The 21,706-nt window shown below is 44.5% G+C and overlaps 1 protein-coding gene across 4 annotated transcripts in view; it reads left to right on the top strand.

The window, feature by feature from the left end:
• TMEM266 (transmembrane protein 266) overlaps window positions 1-21,706 on the top strand; it is a 121,771-nt gene that overhangs the window by 23,898 nt on the left and 76,167 nt on the right. For 3 of the 4 annotated variants that reach the window (XM_081829624.1, XM_081829621.1, XM_081829627.1), the window contains exon 2: window positions 20,114-20,265. The exons of the other annotated variant lie outside the window; for it this stretch is intronic. The gene's annotated coding sequence lies outside the window, so the exon portion shown is untranslated. The remainder of the gene's footprint in view (window positions 1-20,113; window positions 20,266-21,706) is intronic. 4 annotated transcript variants of the gene reach the window in all.

The following is a 21,706-nucleotide window of genomic DNA, read 5'->3' as shown; positions in this document are numbered from 1 at the left end:
TACTTCAAGGCCATATGAAAGAGTTTCCTCCAAAAGCATGCCAAACTCCTTTAGTAAAAAATGGCCTCTCCATCCTCTGAGCTCCCATAGGGCTTTGCCTCTGCCCTCTTTAGGACCTACTACTGCTGACTTTACTACAGTTGCCTTTGAAAATGTCTTGATGACAGCATCTTTGTCAGATTTCTCTGGCTTATCTCCACAGCCTTGGCGCCATGCCCTGCCTATGGTATGTGCTCAGTAAATGTTGAATAAACTGGATGAGTGGCTTCTGCTGATGCCAGACTATGTCTGTTCTCTTCATGTCAGGGAACTTGGAAAACGTAGCTTAAGTATGTCCATGTGTCAGTCATCGTTTGCCACCAGGGACATGGGGTGGGAAGAGAGAGAGATGTAGACACTCTGTTCCAGCCCTCTAGAAAGACAGAAGCACAGAATAGCAACACTGACATAGATTTTAGATCTTTAAGTTCAACCCCATCATTTTACAGATGAGGAAACTGAGGCCAGCGAGTAGAAAGGACTTGAAAGCCCACAACTAAATTGTAATAACTGTATCAGCTTAGATTATTAAGGGTTTTTTTTGTTGTTTGTTGTTTGTTTTTTGGTTTTTGTTTGTTTGTTTTTTTTAACCAAAGCAATACATGTTCAGTGCTTAGCTTGGGTTTTTTCCCTATAATCTTTTTATGTTTTTATCTGAGCATGGTTTTGAGCTTTTCTTTTTCCTTTGGTGGCCACACGTTGGATGTCATGCTGCAAGCTGGCACAAATTCTTTTTGGGTGTCAGGGAATAGTGAGTGGGTGGATAGGTGCATCAGTTAGTGACTTTTCCCCAGGATAACATGGCTGGTCATTGCTGAGGTTTAGCAAACCATCTCACTGAGGGACACCAAGCAGCTGAAGTACCTGTGCAAAAGCCCTTCAGAGTTGCCATGACAACTACAATTCGTTCTCTAATTTCCATCATCTGTGTAAGGGTCAGGGTCAGACCCTTAAATACAGCCACCGAGGTTAAGGCCCAAAAGAGGAAGCTCCTTACCCAGGCTGTGACAGTGCAGCCTCTCCTAGACTCCGGAATCTGCATTTTGTTGAAACCACTGAGCCTTGTCTGAAAAAGGGGCCAAGAGAAATGGACCCAGAGGACACTGTTAATCCAAGCAGCACCATGTTGTGAAGAGATGTAGGAGACCGACCCAGATTCCAGGCCTGGCTCAGGCACAAACTCCTTAAGTGACTTTGGGCAGGCCAACACCCCTGTCTGAGTGTCGTTTTCTTTACTTAAGAAGTGAGATGGTTAGACCAGTCCCAGGATGATGTCCAGCGGCTCTTCCAGAATGAAAATGCCCCAACACCACAACTGCAAAATGTCTCATTAGTATCCTGAAAAGGCAGATCCTGCTCCTTTGGGGACTCTAGCGTCAGACTCACATAGAGGAAATAACCCTCTCCTTACCCGTTTATTACCCTCAGACTCCACTCACCTACAGACAGCCAGAGCAGAGGGAGGGCACCCTGAAGGCAGGTAACCTCCCCATCCCTAGCCAGCTGCCCACTCCAGGTGGACGAAGGAGTGGGGGTCAAGAGCAGATCACTACACTTCAGATAATGCCTTCGGTTGGATGACAGACTTGGGAACCACCCCAGCTACTCACACAGTAAAAATCCAGCTTCCAGGGTGCCCAGGTGGTTCATTTGGAGGAGCATGTGACTCTTGATCTTGGGGTTGTGAGTTCAAGCCCCACGTGGGGTATAGAGACTACAGGAAGGAAGGGAGGGAGGAAGATTTAAAAAAAAAAAAGATCTGGCTTCCTCAACTGGAAGTAGGGATATGCTTCTTCCTACTGCCTAAAGACGGAGGCTTGTGGGAGGAGGTCAGCAGTATTGGGAGGATAAAGAAACCACCTGGACAGAGGCACAAAGCGATTGGGTAACTTGAAGTGACTCTCCACTGTGTCCAGACCCCCAGCATTGTGTGTCACTAGTCTCTTCATGAGCCGTCTGCCCCTCTAGCCTCTCCACCTTCCCTACTCCTCCACTTATAATTCATTCATTCAGCAAATGTTTCCTGAGCACCTATTGTTCTTGGTGCTGGGGATAAAAGCCCTGCTCTCGAGGAGCTTCCATTCTAATGGAGGAGATACTTAGTAAATAAATAATCATTATATCTATTATGCAGATGATGGGACATACTGTGAAGAAAGATAAAGCAGATAGAAGAGATAGGAAATGTGGGCAGAGCATGCTATTTCAATGAGGATGGTCAGGGAAGACCTTGCCAATGAGATGACAGTTGAACAAAGACCTGGACGGGAGGGGACAAGCCATGGGACCCCTGAAGAAGGCACTCCTGGCATAGAAAAGGTCCAGAGGTGGGAGTGTGCTTGGTGTGTTTGAAGGACAGAGTTGGTGGGGCTGGAGGGCTGGAAGTCCAAGAGGCAGCGGGAGGCAGAATGTAGGACCGCGAAAACCATCACACACTGGCCAGGATGGGAAACCACTGGGAGGTAGTAAGCGGGGAAGTGACGTGTCTGCTGTGTGGAGGGCAGGTGAAGGTGGGGGCAGGGAGAGTGGTTAGTTGCCTATTGCAGTAACCCAGCTGAGAGATGCCCGAGACTGGGACCAGGATGGGAGAGGTGGTGAGAAGATTGGGCATGTACTTGGAAGGTAGAACTGACAGATTTGCTGACACGTTGGGTGTGGGGCATGGAAGGGGGAGTCTAGGATGACTCCAAGGCTTTTTGGCCTGAGCAACTGGAAGAATGGAGTTGTCAGTAACAGAGATGGGAAAGGCTGTGGTGGGGCCGGTGAGACATCTAGGCAGAGAGGTCTGGTATGCAGTTGGGTCCATGAGTCTGGAAGTAAGGGAAATACTTGAGGATAAAGATATATTTTGAGCATCGGCAAGTAGACCTGTCCTATTCAACACAGAAGCCACCAGCCAGGGGTGCCTGGGTGGCTCAGTCATTAAGCGTCTGCCTTTGGCTCAGGTCATGATCCCAGGGTGCTGGGATCAAGCCCCACATCAGGCTACCTGCTCAGCGAGAAGCCTGCTCCCCCTCCCACTCCCCCTGCTTGTGTTCTCTCTCTCACTGTCTCTCTCTGTCAAATAAATAAATAAATAAAAATCTTAAAAAAAAAAAAAAAAGAAGCCACCAGCCAGGAGTCCTCTAGCCACAGTTCAAGTGCTCACCAGCCAGATGTGGCCAAAGGCTACCGTATGGGACAGCACAGACATAGTACACTTCCGTTGTCTCAGGAAGTTCTGTTAGACAGTGCTTATATGTCTTGAGACTGGGGGAGATGAGGATGCAAATCCAGGAGGCCATGGATTCCTACATGCCAGTAATGAGTGTGTGTTGAAGAGGAGGGAGTGATTGACCAGGTCAGATGCTGCAGTTGGGCCAGGGAAATTGAGGACTGAGATTTGGCCAGTAGATGTACTAAGGCCAGTAAATGTTGGTGAGCTCAATGAGAGCAGTTTTGAAGTAGAAGCAAAAGCTTGAGTGAAATAGTAGATTTAAAAGAGAATGAGAAGAAAGAAATTGGAGGCAGCACATGTGCACACATTTTCAAATGAATGTGCTAGGAAGGAACAGAAAAAAAGGGTGCTGCTGGCGAGGCTGGTGATGGTAAGGAATGTTTTCAGGATGGGAGGAGTGATGTAGCATGTTTGAAGCACTTGGGATCCATCTAGCAGAGAGGGAGAAATTAGTGATGCAGGAGTGAAGAGGGACAGTGAGAGAATTATTAAGCAGATGGGATCTAGTCCTTAGGTGTAGGGTAGGCCTTGGCTAGGATTTGAACAGTTCATTGGAAGAGAGGGAGGAAGGCAGAAGCAATGGCAAGGCTGCAGATAAGAAGGAAACTCGGTGGGCAGTGGGGGCAGGGTGGCAGCGTCTGGAGCTTCTCTGCTGATTGTCTTAGTTTCCCCAGGGCCATAAGAAGGAGGTCATCAGCTGGGTGTGAACAGAGGCATTGGAGGTGTGAGAAGAGGAAAGGCATCAAGTAGTCATCTGGGAAAGAGGGAGAGTGATGGGATTAACGATTGCCAGATCCAGCTTTTAGAATTGACTCTGTTTTGCCTCTGTGTGGTCACATATGTAGTTTTTTCTTACTGGAGAGTCCTCTCTACTTCCCTACCAGTTTGTCTTCCCAACAAACCCATGGTCCTGCAAGGCATAGCTTGGGAATTGCCTCTGGAACCTCCCTCTCTTCAAATTCTGGTCATGTCACATTGTCATTATTTGCTTAAATGTTTGTTGCTCAAAGGCCGGGGTCAGCAAACATTTTCTGCAAAGGACCAGGTAGTAAATATTCTAGGCTTTGTGGGCCATACGGTCTCTGTCACGTTCAGTCTGCCGTTGTAGCGCAAAAGCAGCTAGACAATACATAAAAGAAGAGGCATGGAACAGTCAGTGGGCTGGATTTGGCCTGCAGACCTTAGTTTGCCAAGCCCTGCACAAGAAGATGGCAGGGATGGTGTCTGTTATCTCTATCACCCCCATACCTAGTGTGGGATCTGGGTACCAGGTAGGAGCTCAGGAAATGTTTGAAAGGATGAGAGATGAATGGATGTGCTAGAATAAGTGTTTAGGCCTGCCAAGGTACATACATTACAGACAATGCTCCCTTGTACATAGGTCTTCAATGTCCAGTGCACCTTTTACTAGCCACATGTGGCTGGTGGCTCACACACTAGAGGATGTAGCTCATGCAGGGCACGTGGTGAATGTGTAAGGTACCCCACTGAGTCCTCCTCCTGAAGCGTGTCTAATCCTCATCGCAACCTTATGAGAGAGCAACTGCTACCTCCATGTTCTAGATGAGAAAACCAAGATTTAAGAGGTTGCTTGTGCCCAGCTAGTATGTTGCAAAGCTCAAATTTGAACCTAGGTCTAAGTCTAAAGCCTTTCTTTAAAATAGAATATTTGAGCTGAAAGTTTCTTCAAAAGTGTTTGCAAACTGTCAACTCCATAAATATCACTTGTGTTCCCCACACCTATCCCAGTGTCAGGCTCATCCTAGGAGCTGAGATATTTGAATGAGCAAATCTGGTCCCATTTTACAGGTGTGAACATTGAGGTCCAGAAAGGGAAAGAGACTTGTTCAAATCCCTCAAAAGAAAGAAGTTGGGGAGTCGGGGGGGTGCGCCTGGGTGGCTCAGTTAGTTAAGCGTCCAACTCTTGGTTTCAGCTCAGGTCATGATCTCAGGGTCCTGGGATGGAGCCCTGTGTCAGGCGCCAGACTCAGCATGGAGTCTGCTTGAGACTCACTCTCTCCCTCTCCCTCTGCCCCTCCTGCTCAGGCTCTCTCTCTCTCTCTCTCTCTCAAATTAATAAGTAAAGTCTTAAAAAAAATTTAAAAAAAAAAAGTCAGGGCTAGAACCTACACTGCTGGTTCCCACTACATAGCTTGTGTTCCGTGTCCTTCTGTTGTGCAAGTGATCAGGCCAAAGAAACGAAAGGAATTCGGTATCTGAAATGTTCTTTGTATTTACAGGGAGAGATTTTAGCACACACTGTCCCTCCCCCACTACTGTGTCTACAGCCTCGGAACTTGCCGTAAATGTTCCTTGCAAACTCCCCTCTCTCCCTTCACTCTCTCTGTTCAGCAGCCCAAAAGGCAAGCAGGGCAGCCAAGCCTGCTCAGTGATGGGGAGCCAGGTCTCTAAGGGAAGCTGCATAAATGGGCAGAGCTCACCTCACGTGGGCACCACCCCTAGCTTCTTCCATCTTGGGTCATGCTCCGTCGTGACAACTTGAGCTGTTTCCCTGGCAGGAGGGCAGCACGAATCTTCCGGAGGGTCATGCTGACAGGCAGCCAATGGCTGCCTACCTGCCTGGATGCCTGGGACTGGAGCCTGCTTGCTGAGGCACCCTCAGGCTCTCTTCAGGCCCAGCCAGTCAGCATCCTCCCAGGGAACTCCTAGCAGCCTCCCTCCTGACAGGGTCAAAAGAATTGACACAGATTATAGAGGCTTAGAACTGAAAGGGAGTTTAAAGATCATGCATCCCAACACTTTTCAAACTGTGATGTCCTAGAAATCTCCTGGGAATCTTAAGGTACAGATCTCTGATTCATTAGATGAGAATCTGCATTTCTAACAAGCTCTCACGTGATCCCAACGCTGCCACTGGTCCAAGGACCACACTCTGAAAAGAGTCGATCTAATCCATCCCTATCGGCCTTTGTTATAGGTGAGGAAACAAGGGGGAGGGATTACAATCAAAATCACAATACAAGTCTCCTAAATATTAACCACACTTAGCAACTGTATTTGCTATGTGCAGAATTCTTTGGCACTTACTTTATGTTAATACCCTCTTCCAACTAGACGGCTGGAAGCAAGTCTGTATCTTATTCTTCTGTGTGTCGCCCTTTGAGTCCCACCTGAGGGGCTGCATGAGCCATGGAAAGCACATTTACCTGGGGCTGGGCCAACGGGGAGGGTCTTTGCACCAGGTGCTCCTGGGATCAGAGGCGCAGCGGGGTGGACCCCAAGCCGGTGCTAGAAGACCTCAGCAGGTACCAGAGGTGCTGGGCTGCTGGTCACCCTGAAGGGCAGGGTGAGGATGGAAGCGGGACAGGTGTAGTGTGGGATTTGGCAGAGAGTCCAGAGGGTCATTTTGCCTTGTTCTGAACTCAGTCCATGGACTGAGAGAGAAGGCTGTGGGCTCCTCTCATTATGTGGTGCCCAGGGCATGTGGCTGCTTTGCAAGCAAGGGGTCAGGCCCAGCACCGAATTCCTACAAGGGCTCTAACATTTGTTGAATAAATGCACATTCAAGTGTGCTTCCTGGCACACTTCAGAAGTGGCAGTGGCAAGGTTTTCTATTTGACTTAAAAATCAGTTATTCTTTTGAAGCCAGTGAATGGAGCACAGACAGAGAGCCAAGCATAAGCCCATAGACCTGGATGTCAAACAGAGTTGCCCAATAAATGCTGGAGGTCAAAGATGACCCAGGCTGTCTGTCTGCTGTGGTGCTTATTTTCCCAAAGGTAAAAAACAACAGGTAATGAAAAGACAAGCCACAAACTGGAAGGAAAATATTTGTAAAACACGTATCTGGTAAAGGACTTGTGTTCAAATTATACAAAGAACTCTTAAAACTCAATAATAAGAAAACAACCCAGCTAAAAAGTGGGCAAAATATCTGCACAGTTAGCTCACCAAAGAGGCTATACAGATGTCAAATGAGCATATGAAAAGATGCTACACATCATACGTCATTAAGGAATTGCAAATTAAAACAACAAGAGGGGTGCCTGGGTGGCTTAGTTGCTAAGCGTCTGCCTTTGGCTCAGGTCATGATCCCAGGGTCCTGGGATCGAGTCCCACGTCGGGTTCCCCGCTCAGCGGGAAGGCTGCTTCTCCGTCTCCCACTCCCCCCTGCTTATGTTTCCTCTCTCGCTGTGTCTCTCTCTGTCAAAATAAATAAATAAAATCTTCAACAACAACAACAACAATGAGATACCACTACATACCTATTAGAATGGAAAAATCCCAGAACACTGACCACACCAAACCCTGGTGAGGTTGTAGAGGAACAGGAATTCTCACTCTGCCTGTGGGAATGCAACATGGTATGGTCCAGCTACTTTGGCAAACAGTTTGGCAGTTTCACACAAAACTGAAGGTATGTACTCTTACCATATGATCCAGCAGTTGCACTCCTAGGTATTTACCCAAAGGGGTTGTCCACACAAAAACCTGCACACAAATGCTTATAGCAGTTTTATTCATAATTGCCAAAAACTGGAAGAAACCAAGACGTCCAATAGGTGAATGGATTAACAAACTGTGGTACATCCAGACAATGGAGTTTAAACAGCAATAAAAGATATGAGCTGCCTAGCCACAAAAAGACATAGAACAACTTTAAATGCATATTACTGAGTGAAAGAAGCCAATTTGAAAAGGCGACATGCCTATGATTCCACCTATATGACGTTCTAGAAAAGACAAAACTATAGACAGTGAAAAGATCAGTGGTTGTCAGATTTTCAGGGGGATGGAGGGAGGAGTGAACGGCTACAACAGAGGGGGTTGGGAGGCTGTGAAACTATTCTGTAGGATACTGTTATGGTGGACACATGACATTATGATTCTGTCAAAACCCACAGAATGTAAAACACAGTGAACCCTAATGTAAACTGAAGAGCTTATGAAGTATCAATATTGGTTCATCATTTGTAACAAAGGTACCACACTAACATAACATGTTAATAGTGGTGGAAACCATTGAGACGGGGGGTCTCATTGGGCAGGGGGAATGCTCTGTACTTTCCACTGATTTTCCTGTAAGCCTAACACTGCTCTAAAAAAAAAAAAAATAGGGGCGCCTGGGTGGCTCAGTCGTTAAGCGTCTGCCTTCAGCTCAGGTCATGATCTCGGGGTCCTGGGATCGAGCCCCGCATCGGGCTCCCTGCTCTGCGGGCAAGCCTGCTTCTCCCTCTCCCACTCCCCCTGCTTGTGTTCCCTCTCTTGCTGTCTCTCTCTCTGTCAAATAAATAAATAAAATCTTTAAAAAAAATAAAATAAAATAAAAAAATAAAAATAAAGTCTATTAATTTTTCTAATGTGCTACTGAATTCTGAAGGAAGATGATTTGCTGCATAACAGCTCAGCTAAGTTTCTCCTTAGACACCAAAATGACCTTGCACGTTCACTGCTGACGACATCTCCACAAGCTGCCTCAGCACGGCATTGACATGCTGAGAGCTGTCCTCGAGTTTGATGGATTATTGAGGAATACTTTTTGAATGTGGGAAGCACACTCATGGGGCCACCCAAGAGCTTTGCATTATTTTTGTCTTTAGAAAAGCCACCGACTAAATCTGGCACATAGAAATGTGCCTGAGAGATTTTTTTTTTTTTTAATTTGCTGATTAGGAGCCCTGACCTTTAAGGAGCTGATTTCTAGAGTAGATAGAACATGAACATAAACCACTATAACAGGAAGTAGAAAAGTAATTCATGCCCTGAGAGAGGTACAGTTGAAGTGGGCGGGAGAGACTAAAGAGATATGTCCTCTCTTACTGTCCTCAAATGGAAGCTGGTTTAGAGAAGGTTGGGTGGGAGAGCCAGGCATGACTGGGGCTTGTGGAATAGGGGAATCCATATTCCAAGCAGAAAAAATTCTAGAAGCAGAGGCAGAGAGATTGTGTGTGTGTGTGTGTGTGTGTGTGTGTGTCCATGCACTAGGAACATGGTGTCTGGATAAGGTGGCTAGAGTGCAGTGCATGGAGGATGAGGAATGGTTTAAAAGGTTGAGGCCAGATGGTGGAAGGCTCTGAATCACAGGCCAAGGAATTGAGACTATGTTCAGTAGGCAGTGGGGAACCACTGAGGGTATTTGAGTCAAGGAATGAGCAAATCACAGCTATGCTCCAGAAAAGGCATCTGGTGGCAGCTCTAAGATGTATCCGAGAAAAGAAGCATGGAGGTAAGGACACATGTCAGGAGGCTACTTTAAGGAAGTAACAAGAACCCAGCCATGTCTTCTGCCGCTGAATTTCCACAGTCCCTTCTCTGTACCTCTCTTATGCACTGACCAATTTTTACCCTGTGTACATATTTTAAACAGTATATTTCATTATAAAGGAAAATTAGACAATATAGAAACATAAACGGTTAACAGTGGTCTCACCACCCAGAAATAATGACTATTACCATCATGGGATCTGTCCTTTCAGATTGCTTTATGTATCATTCACACATTGGGTTTCTTATATTGGGCATAGTTTTAAAACCCACTTTTTCTAATTTATGGTGGACATATATCCCTGTCAATCATTATATCTAGGTGTTTGTTGTCATTCATTGGTTTTTGTTTTCATTTTCCCAGTTTTTAAAATTGTGAGATACACAAAACATGAAATTTACCATTATTGACCTTCAGTACATTCATGTCATTCAGACTGCTGTACAACTATTTCTGTTTGGTTCTAGAACATTTCATAAGCCAAAAGGAAACCCTGTACCCATAAAGCAATCACTCCCCATTCTTCTATCCCTCCAGCCCCTGGCAACCACTGATCTGCTTTCTGCCTCTGGAGATTTATCTGTTCTGGATATTTTATATAAATGGAATCATACAATATGTGGCCTTTTATGGCTGGCTTTCACTTAGCACAATGTTTTCAAGTTCTGTAATACCTAGATTTTTTTTTTAAGATTTTATTTATTTATTTGACAGAGACACAGCGAGAGAGGGAACACAAGCAGGGGGAGTGGGAGAGGGAGAAACAGGCTTCCTGTGGAGCAGGGAGCCCGATGCAATGTGATGCGGGGCTCTATCCCAGGATCCTGACATCATGACCTGAGCCGAAGGCAGATGCTTAATGACTGAGCCAGCCAGGCGCCCCTCATATGTAGGTTTTTTAATGGAAATATCCTTTTTTAAAAACAAAAGATGCTCATGAACAAAAAGCACTGAGATTTGAGAACTCTCCTCAAGAATACCACTTCTTGGGGCGCCTGGGTGGCTCAGTCGTTAAGCTTCTGCCTTCGGCTCAGGTCATGATCCCGGGGTCCTGGGATCGAGCCCTGCATTGGGCTCCCTGCTCAGCGGGAAGCCTGCTTCTCCCTCTCCCACTCCCCCTGCTTGTGTTCCCTCTCTCGCTGTATCTCTCACTGTCAAATAAATAAAATCTTTAAAAAAAAAAAAAAGAATACCACTTCTCTGCCTCCCTATGTATAACTGTGGTTGGGAATATAGCTACCCAGACCTTTTAGATGAACAGAAGTTGATAGGAAGCAATCAACTTATGCCTTTATCCAACATATTCTATTGTCTCCCCTTTTCCATCACCTGATGTGAATGTTTGAAGGTGCCTTAGATTTTCTAATCACTCTCAGGATTTCGGATAGGCTCATTTTTCAGAAGTTGAAATACCCCGTCTAAATCAAAACTTCAGTCTCTCATCTAATCAATACAGCCTGACCTACGGACCAGCTCTTCTGCTGCCCTGACACACCCCACTCCCTCTGTGCACTCTGCCTCCTCCAAGGATGCTTCTGCAAGTTCCTTAGGAACCCACCTCCTGTGTCTTGCCTACTCACAGCCCTCCCCTAGCAGGGCCAGGGAGGAAGATGTTGCATGCACCATTCCACTGGACATGTTGCCTAACTTCTTAGGGCTACTCTTAGTTCCTGCTTTGGCACTATGCCCCTGGGACCCTTTGGCCTAAGAGGCAGCCTTCTTAGGTGGCTGGTCAACATGCCCATAGGAAATCTATAACAACAGAGGGTACTTTCCATATCTGTGACCATCCCGCATCATTTAAATGGCATTTCTAGATTCAGGGAAATTCCCAAATTGAGTCCACCATCCAAGGTAGTAGCCTCCCTTGCCGCCAGGGTGCAGCTGTTTGACCTATCTCTGCCAGTGAGATGGAGCTGTGGGACCTAGGACCTGGAAGGGAGAAGGAGAGAATGTTTATGTGGTGCCATAGCATCAGTGATACTTTGGCTGGAGCAGCGCCAGGGTCTGGTTGGTGATCCCGACCATGTAGTTTCTATGCTTGGCTCTCTGGCCCACCCAGGATTCAGTATCCTTTAAAAATCCATGCTCTGCTTAAACTATTGAGTTTAATTTTCACTAAGAACTTTGGTGCCACATCCTTGCTTAGCTGGTGGCTAAGGACAAGCTGCTTTCATCACTGCCCTCTGTCCTTACCTGGCCATCTCCCACTGCCCCAGCCAGCCTGGGAGTCTGGCATGAGTTTTTCTAGCCTTCTCTCCTACGGGCTGTGGGGTGTAGTAGTTACTGGACCAGCTTGACCATCTGTTAGTTCCAAATAGATGGTCTAGCATCTTTCTTTAGAAAAAGTGAGCACTTACCATGTTTGTCCTTAACTTTAGGGCATCCACACAACTCTAGAACAGTAGGAAAGTCCAATTCCACACTGTGTCACACACATATTTTCTATGTATTTTTCATAAAATACATATCATAAAAACATATCATCATATATGTTATTCTATGACCTTTTTATTTAATGTTACATTGCAGACAATTTTCTTTGTTAATGAGAATAATTTTCATTAGTTTCAATAGTTCATTTTTTTAAAAAAATCAGATATATTGCTGAATGTATAATTTAAAAACAATAAAAAGCACTCATTTTAAATGGACACTGTGACCATCACCAAAATCAAGATGTAGAATGTTTCCATTATTCCAAAGAGTTCCCTCATATCCCTTTGCAGTCAGTCCCTCCCAACCCTCAGCTCTAGGCGACATTCATCCTTTTCAATAGCTATATAACAATCTCATAATATACAGGTTCCTTATTTATTTAACCAGTCTCCTATTGATGGACATTTATATAGCTTTCAATTTATGATTTTATTCCTGTATCAACAAATATTTTTGGAGCATCTGCTACGTGTTCAGCATGGGGCTATTAAAACAATGATCCAACAAACATATATGTGTGTGTGTGTATATATTTAATAGCTTATTTCCTTAAAATCTATCTCCTAAAAGTGCAATTGCTGGGTCAACAAAAGTGCATGTTAAAATAATTTTGATAAATATTATCAAATTACCCTTCAGCAAATTTGTAACAATTTACAGTCCTGTCAATAGTGTGTGTGAATGGCCATTATTTCCACACCATCATCAGTGCTAGCTTTTATAAATCTTACCCAGTCCATTAGGAGAAAAATGGTTTGAATTTATGTGTCTTTGTTTACTGATAAGGTGGGCCATCTTAGGGTCTGTGACTTTTATTTGGTTTGTGGAAATCAGGAGCCAGCCTCCCTTGTCTTCACCCCTCAGAGTGAGGCTGTGGCTAGGCTCTTCCCTGGGTCTCTATCCACTGAGCTAGAAGGTTGTCCTGTCCTCTTGGAAGTTTGGCAGAGGTCACCCTTTGGTTCCTGATAGCTCCCTACTTCCCCCTTGAACAGCCACTTTGGAGAAAGCCCCTCCAGGGTAGCATTGGCCCTGGTCTCTTCCGTGATTGGACCTGCCCCTGCAGGTGCACCTGAGCAGGTCTACACCACTTGGGAACTGGGCCAGAGGAACAGATTGCAGAGCAGCTATGATCAGCCCACCTCGGCAGCCTGGGGGCACTTGCTGATAATGGAGAAGATTAAAGTTGCCCCCAGTGTGGCTGCCACATCTCTCTTGGCTCTCCCAAGAGACTTCCCTGACCCTTCCAGATTTAGGAGTCTCAGTGAGATGGCTCTTTGTGGCTCCTCAGGTTGCTTCTCTCTTGATGGATGTTATGGACTGATTGCCCCCTTCTGTACTTTTATACCTGAGCTCCCTCTCCCCCGTCCCTTGGCTTTTTGGTTGTTTAGTAGCAGAAGGAAGAGTTTGCAGGGTGGCTCTAGACTGCTTTCTTCCTCAGCTATCCTGATATTTAATTAATTTATTTTTATCTTATGTTTTAAATGTTCAATATTAACAATAATACCATATTCACCATCTTCAGTGCTAACACTGGATTATTAGTTTCCCAATATTGAAACGATCAGCGTCTTCCAGTTGATGCACAGATTTAATGTGACAGTATGTAAGTTTTCTCATTGACAAGCTGTTATTAAATTGCGTACCTTATATCGGTGACTTCTTAGAGACAATCTGTGGTAGTAACAGTAAAAATTTCTCACATGCCGTACTACTTTGTCACCTACCAGGATCAAATGAAATACTGTGACAGTGCCTGAGGTGGGTCCGTCACCTCATCGCAGTGGCAAAACTGGGCTCTAAGGGATTTTCCCAGTTTCCATACCTCTATCCCATGCAGCCTGTACTGCGTTAAGAGCCCAGTTTGGGTCTTAGAGTTGTTTCATTGTGTTTTCTGAGCCTGGATGTAACCCTTGTTGAGAATATCTGTAGTTTGTTCTGAGTTGAGGGCAGATAAGAAAGGACTATTGAAGCTGGAGAAATGGACTCAGGGCCCAGAGCTTCTAGAGATGATGGAGGATTTTCCAAGTGTAGACAAGCTGGGAATGGCAGGCAGTTCACAGGGTTGGCAGGAGAGGGGACTGGAATGAGCTGAGGCCCAGAGGTGTTTGTGTAATTAAAGAGACCCTGATTGTGGTTCTTGAGTAAAGCTAATAGGAGGTGGGTAAGTTCGGTAGGCCAGGTTTTCTCAGGTGGTCAGTCACCTGGGCTGCAAGGAAACTCCAGTTCCTGGCTTCCTGGATCCAGATCACTAGAGTGGCCCAGGAATCTGCATTTTAGACAAGCTCTGCATGTATTTCTCAGGCCCAATGCAGCTAGAACCTCTGGCGGACACCATTGGCCTTGAGGCGGGAAAGCTGATGTTGTCTTCTTACCCTTGCCACTGACCAGGTAAGTGGTCCAGGGCAAGGCCAGGTCACAACAGCCGTGTGAAGAGCCACTGCCTTTTCAGTTGTGCAGCCCACACTGCCTTCCTCCTGCCTTCCTCTTGCCACATCTTCACTCTGTACTGCTCAGCACATGTCCCCTTTAGTCTTCATTCACGTATTGCTGCTTTGGAACCTTTAATCTGATGAGACTGGAAACTTGAGAGCAGGGATGGCCTTAGACCATGTTGCATCCCAATGCCCAGCACCAAGCTTGGAACTTGCTGGGATCTCTATAAATGCCTGTAATCTGAGGGGTCCTGACCCACATAAAGGCATGTAGATACCTTGGTTTGCATTTGCTCCAGTCTCTACCCTTTTTTAAAATAAACAGTGTTGTTTAGAAGGAAGTGAGGTCTTTGCAGCATCCCCGGAGATGCCCCTAGAGCACCATTGCACAGCAGTGTCATATAGAGTGATAGCTCCAGCTGGGAAGCTTCCAACAAGACCTGGGTCATACAAAGAGAGGTATTAGTGAGTGGCACTTCTCCCCAAATCCTGACCTAAACCAGAGCCCCAGCTTCGTGCCAATGAGCACTGTGCCATTGGTGTTCAAATGGGACATTGGCCAACATTTTGGCCATTGTCATCATGCAAAGACCTGTGATCTATGAAAGGAGACCTGACTTCCCTGGGAGTGAGGACAGGAGGGCACAACCGTGGAGGGGACAACTTCAGGAAATTCTGGTGCACTGACAGTGTCTGGTAATGTTTTGGGGACTGTCTGACATTCTGACAGTGTCTGGTAATGTTTTGGGCACTGTCTTATATATTGGTACACTAAAGTTGTGAAAAATAGGGTGACTCTTCCTAAAATTCTTCTCCTTTGATAAGATATCTAGTTGGTCAGGAACTATATCTAGCTTAAGTTCTGTATTTTTACCCATTCTCTTTGCTAGCTTGTAAGTCCTGGCGGTGGGCACAGGGTGAGCACCCAAGAGAACCCAGAAACTGGTTATTTGATTGGTTTGCTTTGGATGGTTGGGGTTTATGGCACAAGGAAGAAAGTAGGATTCTCAGGGGATTGACTGTTGCTGAAATGGCCCATAGGAATACCATGACAGGATGGTCCCTAAGTCAACTGAGTATATTGTGGCATAAAGATATGTATTACTAGTTTTGCTTTCACCCTTGTGTCCTGTTCTTATTCCAGTGCTCCATGAGGAAGGGGGTATAATTAAGCAAGTGTTCACAGCCACCCTCAACAGCTTGTGAATGATTAAGACTCTTCCCTCAAAGAGTTGCACTGGAGTATGAATTATTACAGTCCTTGGGAAAGCAGTCTTGTTTTAACTGTTAAAATTTAAAATATATACTCTTCAGCCCACTAATGTCACTCCTGAGACTCTATCCCATACAACTGAAAATAAATACAGATTGAAATGTATGCAAGGGGGCGCCTGGGTGGCTCGGTTGGTTAAGCGACTGCCTTCGGCTCAGGTCATGATCCTGGAGTCCTGGGATCGAGTCCCACATTGGGCTCCCTGCTGAGCAGGGAGTCTGCTTCTCCCTCTGACCCTCCCCCCTCTCATGCTCTCTCTATCTCATTCTCTCTCTCAAATAAATAAATAAAATAAAAATGTATGCAAGGATGTTTACTGTAGCATTTTCACAGTGGCCTAAAAAAAAAAAAAAAAATCAGAAACTACCCATCAGTGGGCAAATTGTAAACTAACTTATGGCACATCTACACCATGAAATACTATGCAGCCATTAATTAAAGAATGAATCTGAGTTTTCTGCTTGACTTGGGAGAGGAGGTTTCTACCAGATACTGAGCGGGAAAAGCAAAAAATAGATAAGTATGAATAATATATACTTTTAAATAAAGCAAACAACTGTACAATTATAAGCACAAAGAACAGTGAGGAAAGATACATATAGGTTTAACATGGTTATATGTGTGTGCACATATGTCTGTTGGGGGAGGACAACAGTAAGGCAGATAATGTAGGGGAAGCAGGCACCACTAAAAACTTGAATTTTATGACAAGCAATTTATGTAAAGTTGTATATGTGCATGTGTGTATATATATGAATTAAGAAATCAGAAAAAGGTATAAATCTTTATCTGTTGACCAGAAAGGATGTCCATTATATATTGATAAGTGATAAAAGCAAATTGCAGAGTTGGTTTTATTTTGTTAAACACAAACCCACAAAAATTAGCCTATATATGTGAGTACATGTGTACATGATTCTGAGCAAGGATTTCTACACCTGGGTGTTAACACAGGGACCTCAACTGAGATGTGAAAGGTTAAGATGGAGGATGGAGGGAAACTTCATGCTTTAAAAATATACGTCTTTATATTTTATGTGTTGCAGTGGACATTTGTCTATAATGTATCAATTATCTATTGCCACATAGTAAACTACCCCCCAAAACTTGATGGGCTTAAAAAAAAACAAACCTTTCCTTGACAGACGGCTGAAGGAAGAGAGGGATTGTGCCTTCCAGTGTGAGGAATCATTAGTTGCTTAATATTTATAAGGAAGTTTATAGCTTTCAAAACACTCTTGTAATGTTTCATTATTCTCACCTTTTTGAATTTTAATTTCTACCTATGCATCTGTCTCTATCACTAGTCCACAAGTTTCTTGAGTGCTGTGACCAGGTCTCATTTATCATGATAATATCAATGTTTAGTATTGTTCCTGGAACATGGAAGATGCTAATAAAGAACTGAATAATGAATTAAAAAAAAAAAAACTTTATTTAGTTCATGAGTCTGGGTTGGCAATTTAGGCTGGGAACAGCCAGGTGGTTCTTCTAGTCTTGCCTGAGCTCACTCAGGAGGGCAGCTGCCTGTTGGCTGGCCTTGACTGAGGCAACTGGACATCCTGCAGCAGGCCAGCCCAGGTGTGTATGTTGTCATGGTGATGTGCAAGAGAAGGGGCCAGCCCAAACACATGACCAATGCTTCATGTTTGCTGATATATTGGGGTACTACAGAGAAACAGAATCAATAAGATATATATGTTATATATGTCAATAAAGTGATCTATTATAAGGAATTGACTCACATGATTATGGAAGCTGAAAAGTCTAGCGAGGAGAGCCAGTGGTATAAGTTTGAGTCTAAGTCTAAGAGCAAAAGACTGATGTCCCAGCTCAAAGACAGTGAGGCAGAGAGAAAGAATTCTTTCTTACTCAACCTTGTATTCTTCTATTCAGGCCTTCAACAGATTGGATGAGGCCACCCATATTGGGGACGGACACCTACTGTACTCAGTATACCAATTCAAATGTTAACCTCATCCAAAAACATCTCCACAGGGGTGCCTGGGTGGCTCAGTTGGTTGAGCATCCAACCCTTGGTTTCTGCTCAGGTCGTGGTCTTGGGGTTGTGGGATGGAGCCCTGCATTGGGTTCCATGCTGGGCATGGAGTTGGCTGGAGATTCTTTCCCTCTCCCTCTCTCCCTGCCCCTCCCCCTGCTCATGCTCGCACTCTCTGTCTCTCTCTAAAATAAATAAAGTCTTGAAAAACACACACACCTTCACAGACATACCCAGAAATAATGTTTAAATATCCTTTTTTATGTGTCAGGTTGACACATAAAATTAACCATCACACCCTCCAGTCCACTTGGACAAAGCCAGTCACAGAGCCAAACCCAGAGACAGGGTAAAAGGGCAATGAAAAGTTAGGAGACTATCTTGGTCCATTCAAGCTGCTGTAACAGAATACCACAGCCTGGGTGACTTCAACAAAAAGCATTTCTTTCTCTCAGTTCTGGAGGCTAGGTAGTCCAAGATCAAGGTGATGGCAGATCTGGTATCTGGTGAGAGCTCTCTTCCTAGTTTGCAGACAACTATATTCTTGCTGAATCCTCACATGGCCAAGTATCTCTTCCTATGAGTGCACTAATCCAATTCATGAGGGCTCCACTCCCATGATCTATCCAAAGACCTCCATCTTAATACCATTACATTGGAGTTAGGATTTCAAAACAGGACTCGTGAGGTGGGACAAAAACATGCAGTCTGTAACAAAGGGGGCATTGGTATGGGGAGGGTAAAGAATGGGGGTTGCTTTCACATCATACCATTTGTAGTATAAAAGTATTGAAGAAAGAGGACTTTTTCCCTCCATTTACCTAAGAATGGTCACTTACCTTGTATCATGTGGAATTCAGCAAAATTAATTATATCCGGGTTCTTAACATATTTTAGTTAATATCACATAAAGCAAAATATTGCTTTGGCGGTTTGCAAAGTTTGGCATATATACTTAAGATTTGCTTGGTTCCAGAAGGTGGGGGGTCAGGGGTAACGGAGCAGCCATTACAGCCCCAGCTAATTGTTGGTACTTCCCCAAATCATAGATAATAGAGTTTCCCAGAAGCTCTGCAGAATTCCAGAGGGAGAATGACAGCAGGCCAGGGTTGAGGAGTGCCTGCTAGGTGGCATTCTTTTCAGGCCAAGTGGGGGTAAGGAGGCAGTGAGGGGATCCTTTGTCCAGCAGGGACATGGTATATTCAATTTAGGGAATGTTTGTTAGGAAAAAAATATTGAGGGGAATGAAAAGATTATGAAAATGGTCTTCTTGATTTTCTTCTTAGAATACCCAAATAATTTGGGATGATGGGATCTAGTTTTGTGTGATCTTGCTCCATGTTTCCCATACTTGATGAGACTGATAATAATTGATAGGCTGCATGACTATCTAAGTGAAGAGGAGCAAACACAATAGAAAGTTAGAGGCATCCATAGGACACCGTACTACACCTAGAAAAGAGAGCCACTGTGGGCTCCCTGCCCACTCATTTGGTAGCTAAGAATTTTGCAATAGACTGGAGATTACAGTGGGAGAATGCTTGGGTACATGATTGATTGTCTTCATTTTATTTTTTTTTTTATTTATTTATTTTTAAAGATTTTATTTATTTATTTGAGAGAGAGAATGAGAGAGAGAGAGCATGAGAGGGGGGAGGGTCAGAGGGAGAAGCAGACTCCCCGCCGAGCAGGGAGCCCGATGCGGGACTCGATCCCGGGACTCCAGGATCATGACCTGAGCCGAAGGCAGTCGCTTAACCGACTGAGCCACCCAGGCACCCTGATTGTCTTCATTTTAGTTCCTTGTTAGTGGAGCAAGGTATTAATGGGTCAAGGTAACAAGGATGACCTTTTGTTGTTACACAGAAACCTTTCTCATTCAGCACAAGAAACACAACTTTCTCCTCCTGGGGGTGTGGAACATGATGTCCATGAAAGGTGCCAGTGCTCAGTGGCTTCTCACTAAGAACAGATTCTCCAGCAAGCTTGATGATGGCAAAATTGAGCCTCACACATGCAATGCTTTCTAAATAAAAGAACCCTGAGATTTTGTGAGAGCGCATCCTCTATATTTCCTGCCAGCCACTTACCAATATTTGGTCAGTCTTATTTGGAGACCTAGGAAACTTATTCAGCTGAGCCACAGAACCATATAAGAAGTGTCCAAACCTGGCCTGGCAGACGATTAGTTATGCCTGCAACAGCTCCTTCCCACTTCTTGCTGAGAGAATGGAGATTTGTTTATGGAAACAATATGCCCAGCCCCAGGGGATGAATTATGACTGGACTAGGCTCTCCTATCACTCCTTACTCCTTTGGCCAGCTGCCCATTGTCCCAGGCTTCTTCACGGCCATCTGACCATGTGACCCAGCTCTGCCCAAGGAGATACCAGGAGATGCTGGCTAGAGGGCTTGGAAAGATAATTCCTACAGAATAAAAGATCAGAGCTTATGAAGAGAAAGCCTTTGGTTCTTTCTTCCTGTTTAGGAGTTGGCATGCAAGCTGGAGCTGCAGCAGCGATTCTGCAACCACAAGGCAATAAGTGTGAGTAATGCATCACACAGAGGACTGGGGAAGGATGAAAAGGGTTTGAGTCCTTGGTGATATCTCAGAACCACTGCCTCCAGGCTTATTCCTAGGTAAGATAATTAAAAGTCTTCACTGCCTAAGTCACTGGTAGTCAGATACTCTGTTACTTGCAAATGAAAGTATTCCTAACTGATAAACCTGGCCTCCTTCTGCCTGGCCAGAGTAGGTTCTGCTGACAGTTCCACCACAGTAGCTTTGCAACCAGGGATTAAAAGGCCATCTTTACCTCATGTAGTTTCTGATTCAGAAGATCAGAATGTGGTCTGTGATAGAGCTTGAAGTCCGGAAATGTGATGCCACCAGCTTTGCTTTTCTTTCTCAACATTCCTCTGGCTATTCGGCATCTTTTCTTGTTTGATACAAATTTTAGGGTTATTTGTTCCATTTGTGAAAAAAGTTGATGGTATTTTGATAGGGATTGCATTGAATGTGTAGATTGCTCTAGGTAGCATAGACATTTTCACAATATTTGTTCTTCCAATCCATGAGCATGGAATGTTTTTCCATTTTCCATTTCTTTGTGTCTTCCTCAATTTCTTTCATGAGTATTCTATTTTTCTGAGTACAGATTCTTTGCCTCTTTAGTTAGATTTATTCCTAGGTATCTTATGGTTTTGGGTGCAATGTAAAGGGGATCGACTCCTTAAATTCTCTTTCTTCTGTCTCCTTGTTGGTGTATAGAAATGCCACTGATTTCTGTGCATTGATTTTATATCCTGCCACTTTCCTGAATTCCTGTATGAGTTCTAGCAGTTTTGGGGTGGAGTCTTTGGGGTTTTCCACATAAAGTATCATATCATCTGCAAAGAGTGAGAGTTTGACTTCTTCTTTGCCCATTCGGATGCCTTTGATTTCTTTTGTTGTCTGATTGCTGAGGCTAGGACTGCTAGTACTATGTTGAACAGCAGTGGTGAGAGTAGACATCCCTGCTGTGTTCCTGACCTTAGGGGGAAAGCTCTCAGTTTTTTCCCATTGAGAATGATATTCGCTGTGGATTTTTCATAGATGGCTTTTATGATATTGAGGTATGTACCCTCTTTCCCTATACTGTGAAGAGTTTTAATCAGGAAAGGATGGTGTACTTGTCAAATGCTTTTTCTGCATCTATTGAGAGGATCATATGATTCTTGTCCTTTCTTTTATTAATGTAGTGTATCACATTGATTGATTTGCAGATGTTGAACCAACTTGCAGCCCAGGAATAAATCCCACTTGGTCGTGGTGAATAATCCTTTTAATGTACTGTTGGATCCTATTGGCTAGTATTTTGGTGAGAATTTTTGCATCCATGTTCATCAGGGATATTGGTCTGTAATTCTCCTTTTTGGTGGGGCCTTTGGTTTTGGGATCAAAGTAATGCTGGCCTCATAAAAAGAGTTTGGGAGTTTTCCTTCCATTTCTATTTTTTGGAACACTTTCAGAAGAATAGGTTCCTTGTTAATGAGTGTTTGGTAGAATTCCCCTGAGAAGCCATCTGGCCCTGGGCTCTTG

Source organism: Leptonychotes weddellii, chromosome 9, assembly GCF_054177405.1.
Source record: "Leptonychotes weddellii isolate Sample4059 chromosome 9, ASM5417740v2, whole genome shotgun sequence".
Classification (NCBI taxonomy): domain Eukaryota; kingdom Metazoa; phylum Chordata; class Mammalia; order Carnivora; family Phocidae; genus Leptonychotes; species Leptonychotes weddellii.
Note: the sequence above shows the minus strand (reverse complement) of the source record. Positions and strands in the feature narration are given on the sequence as shown.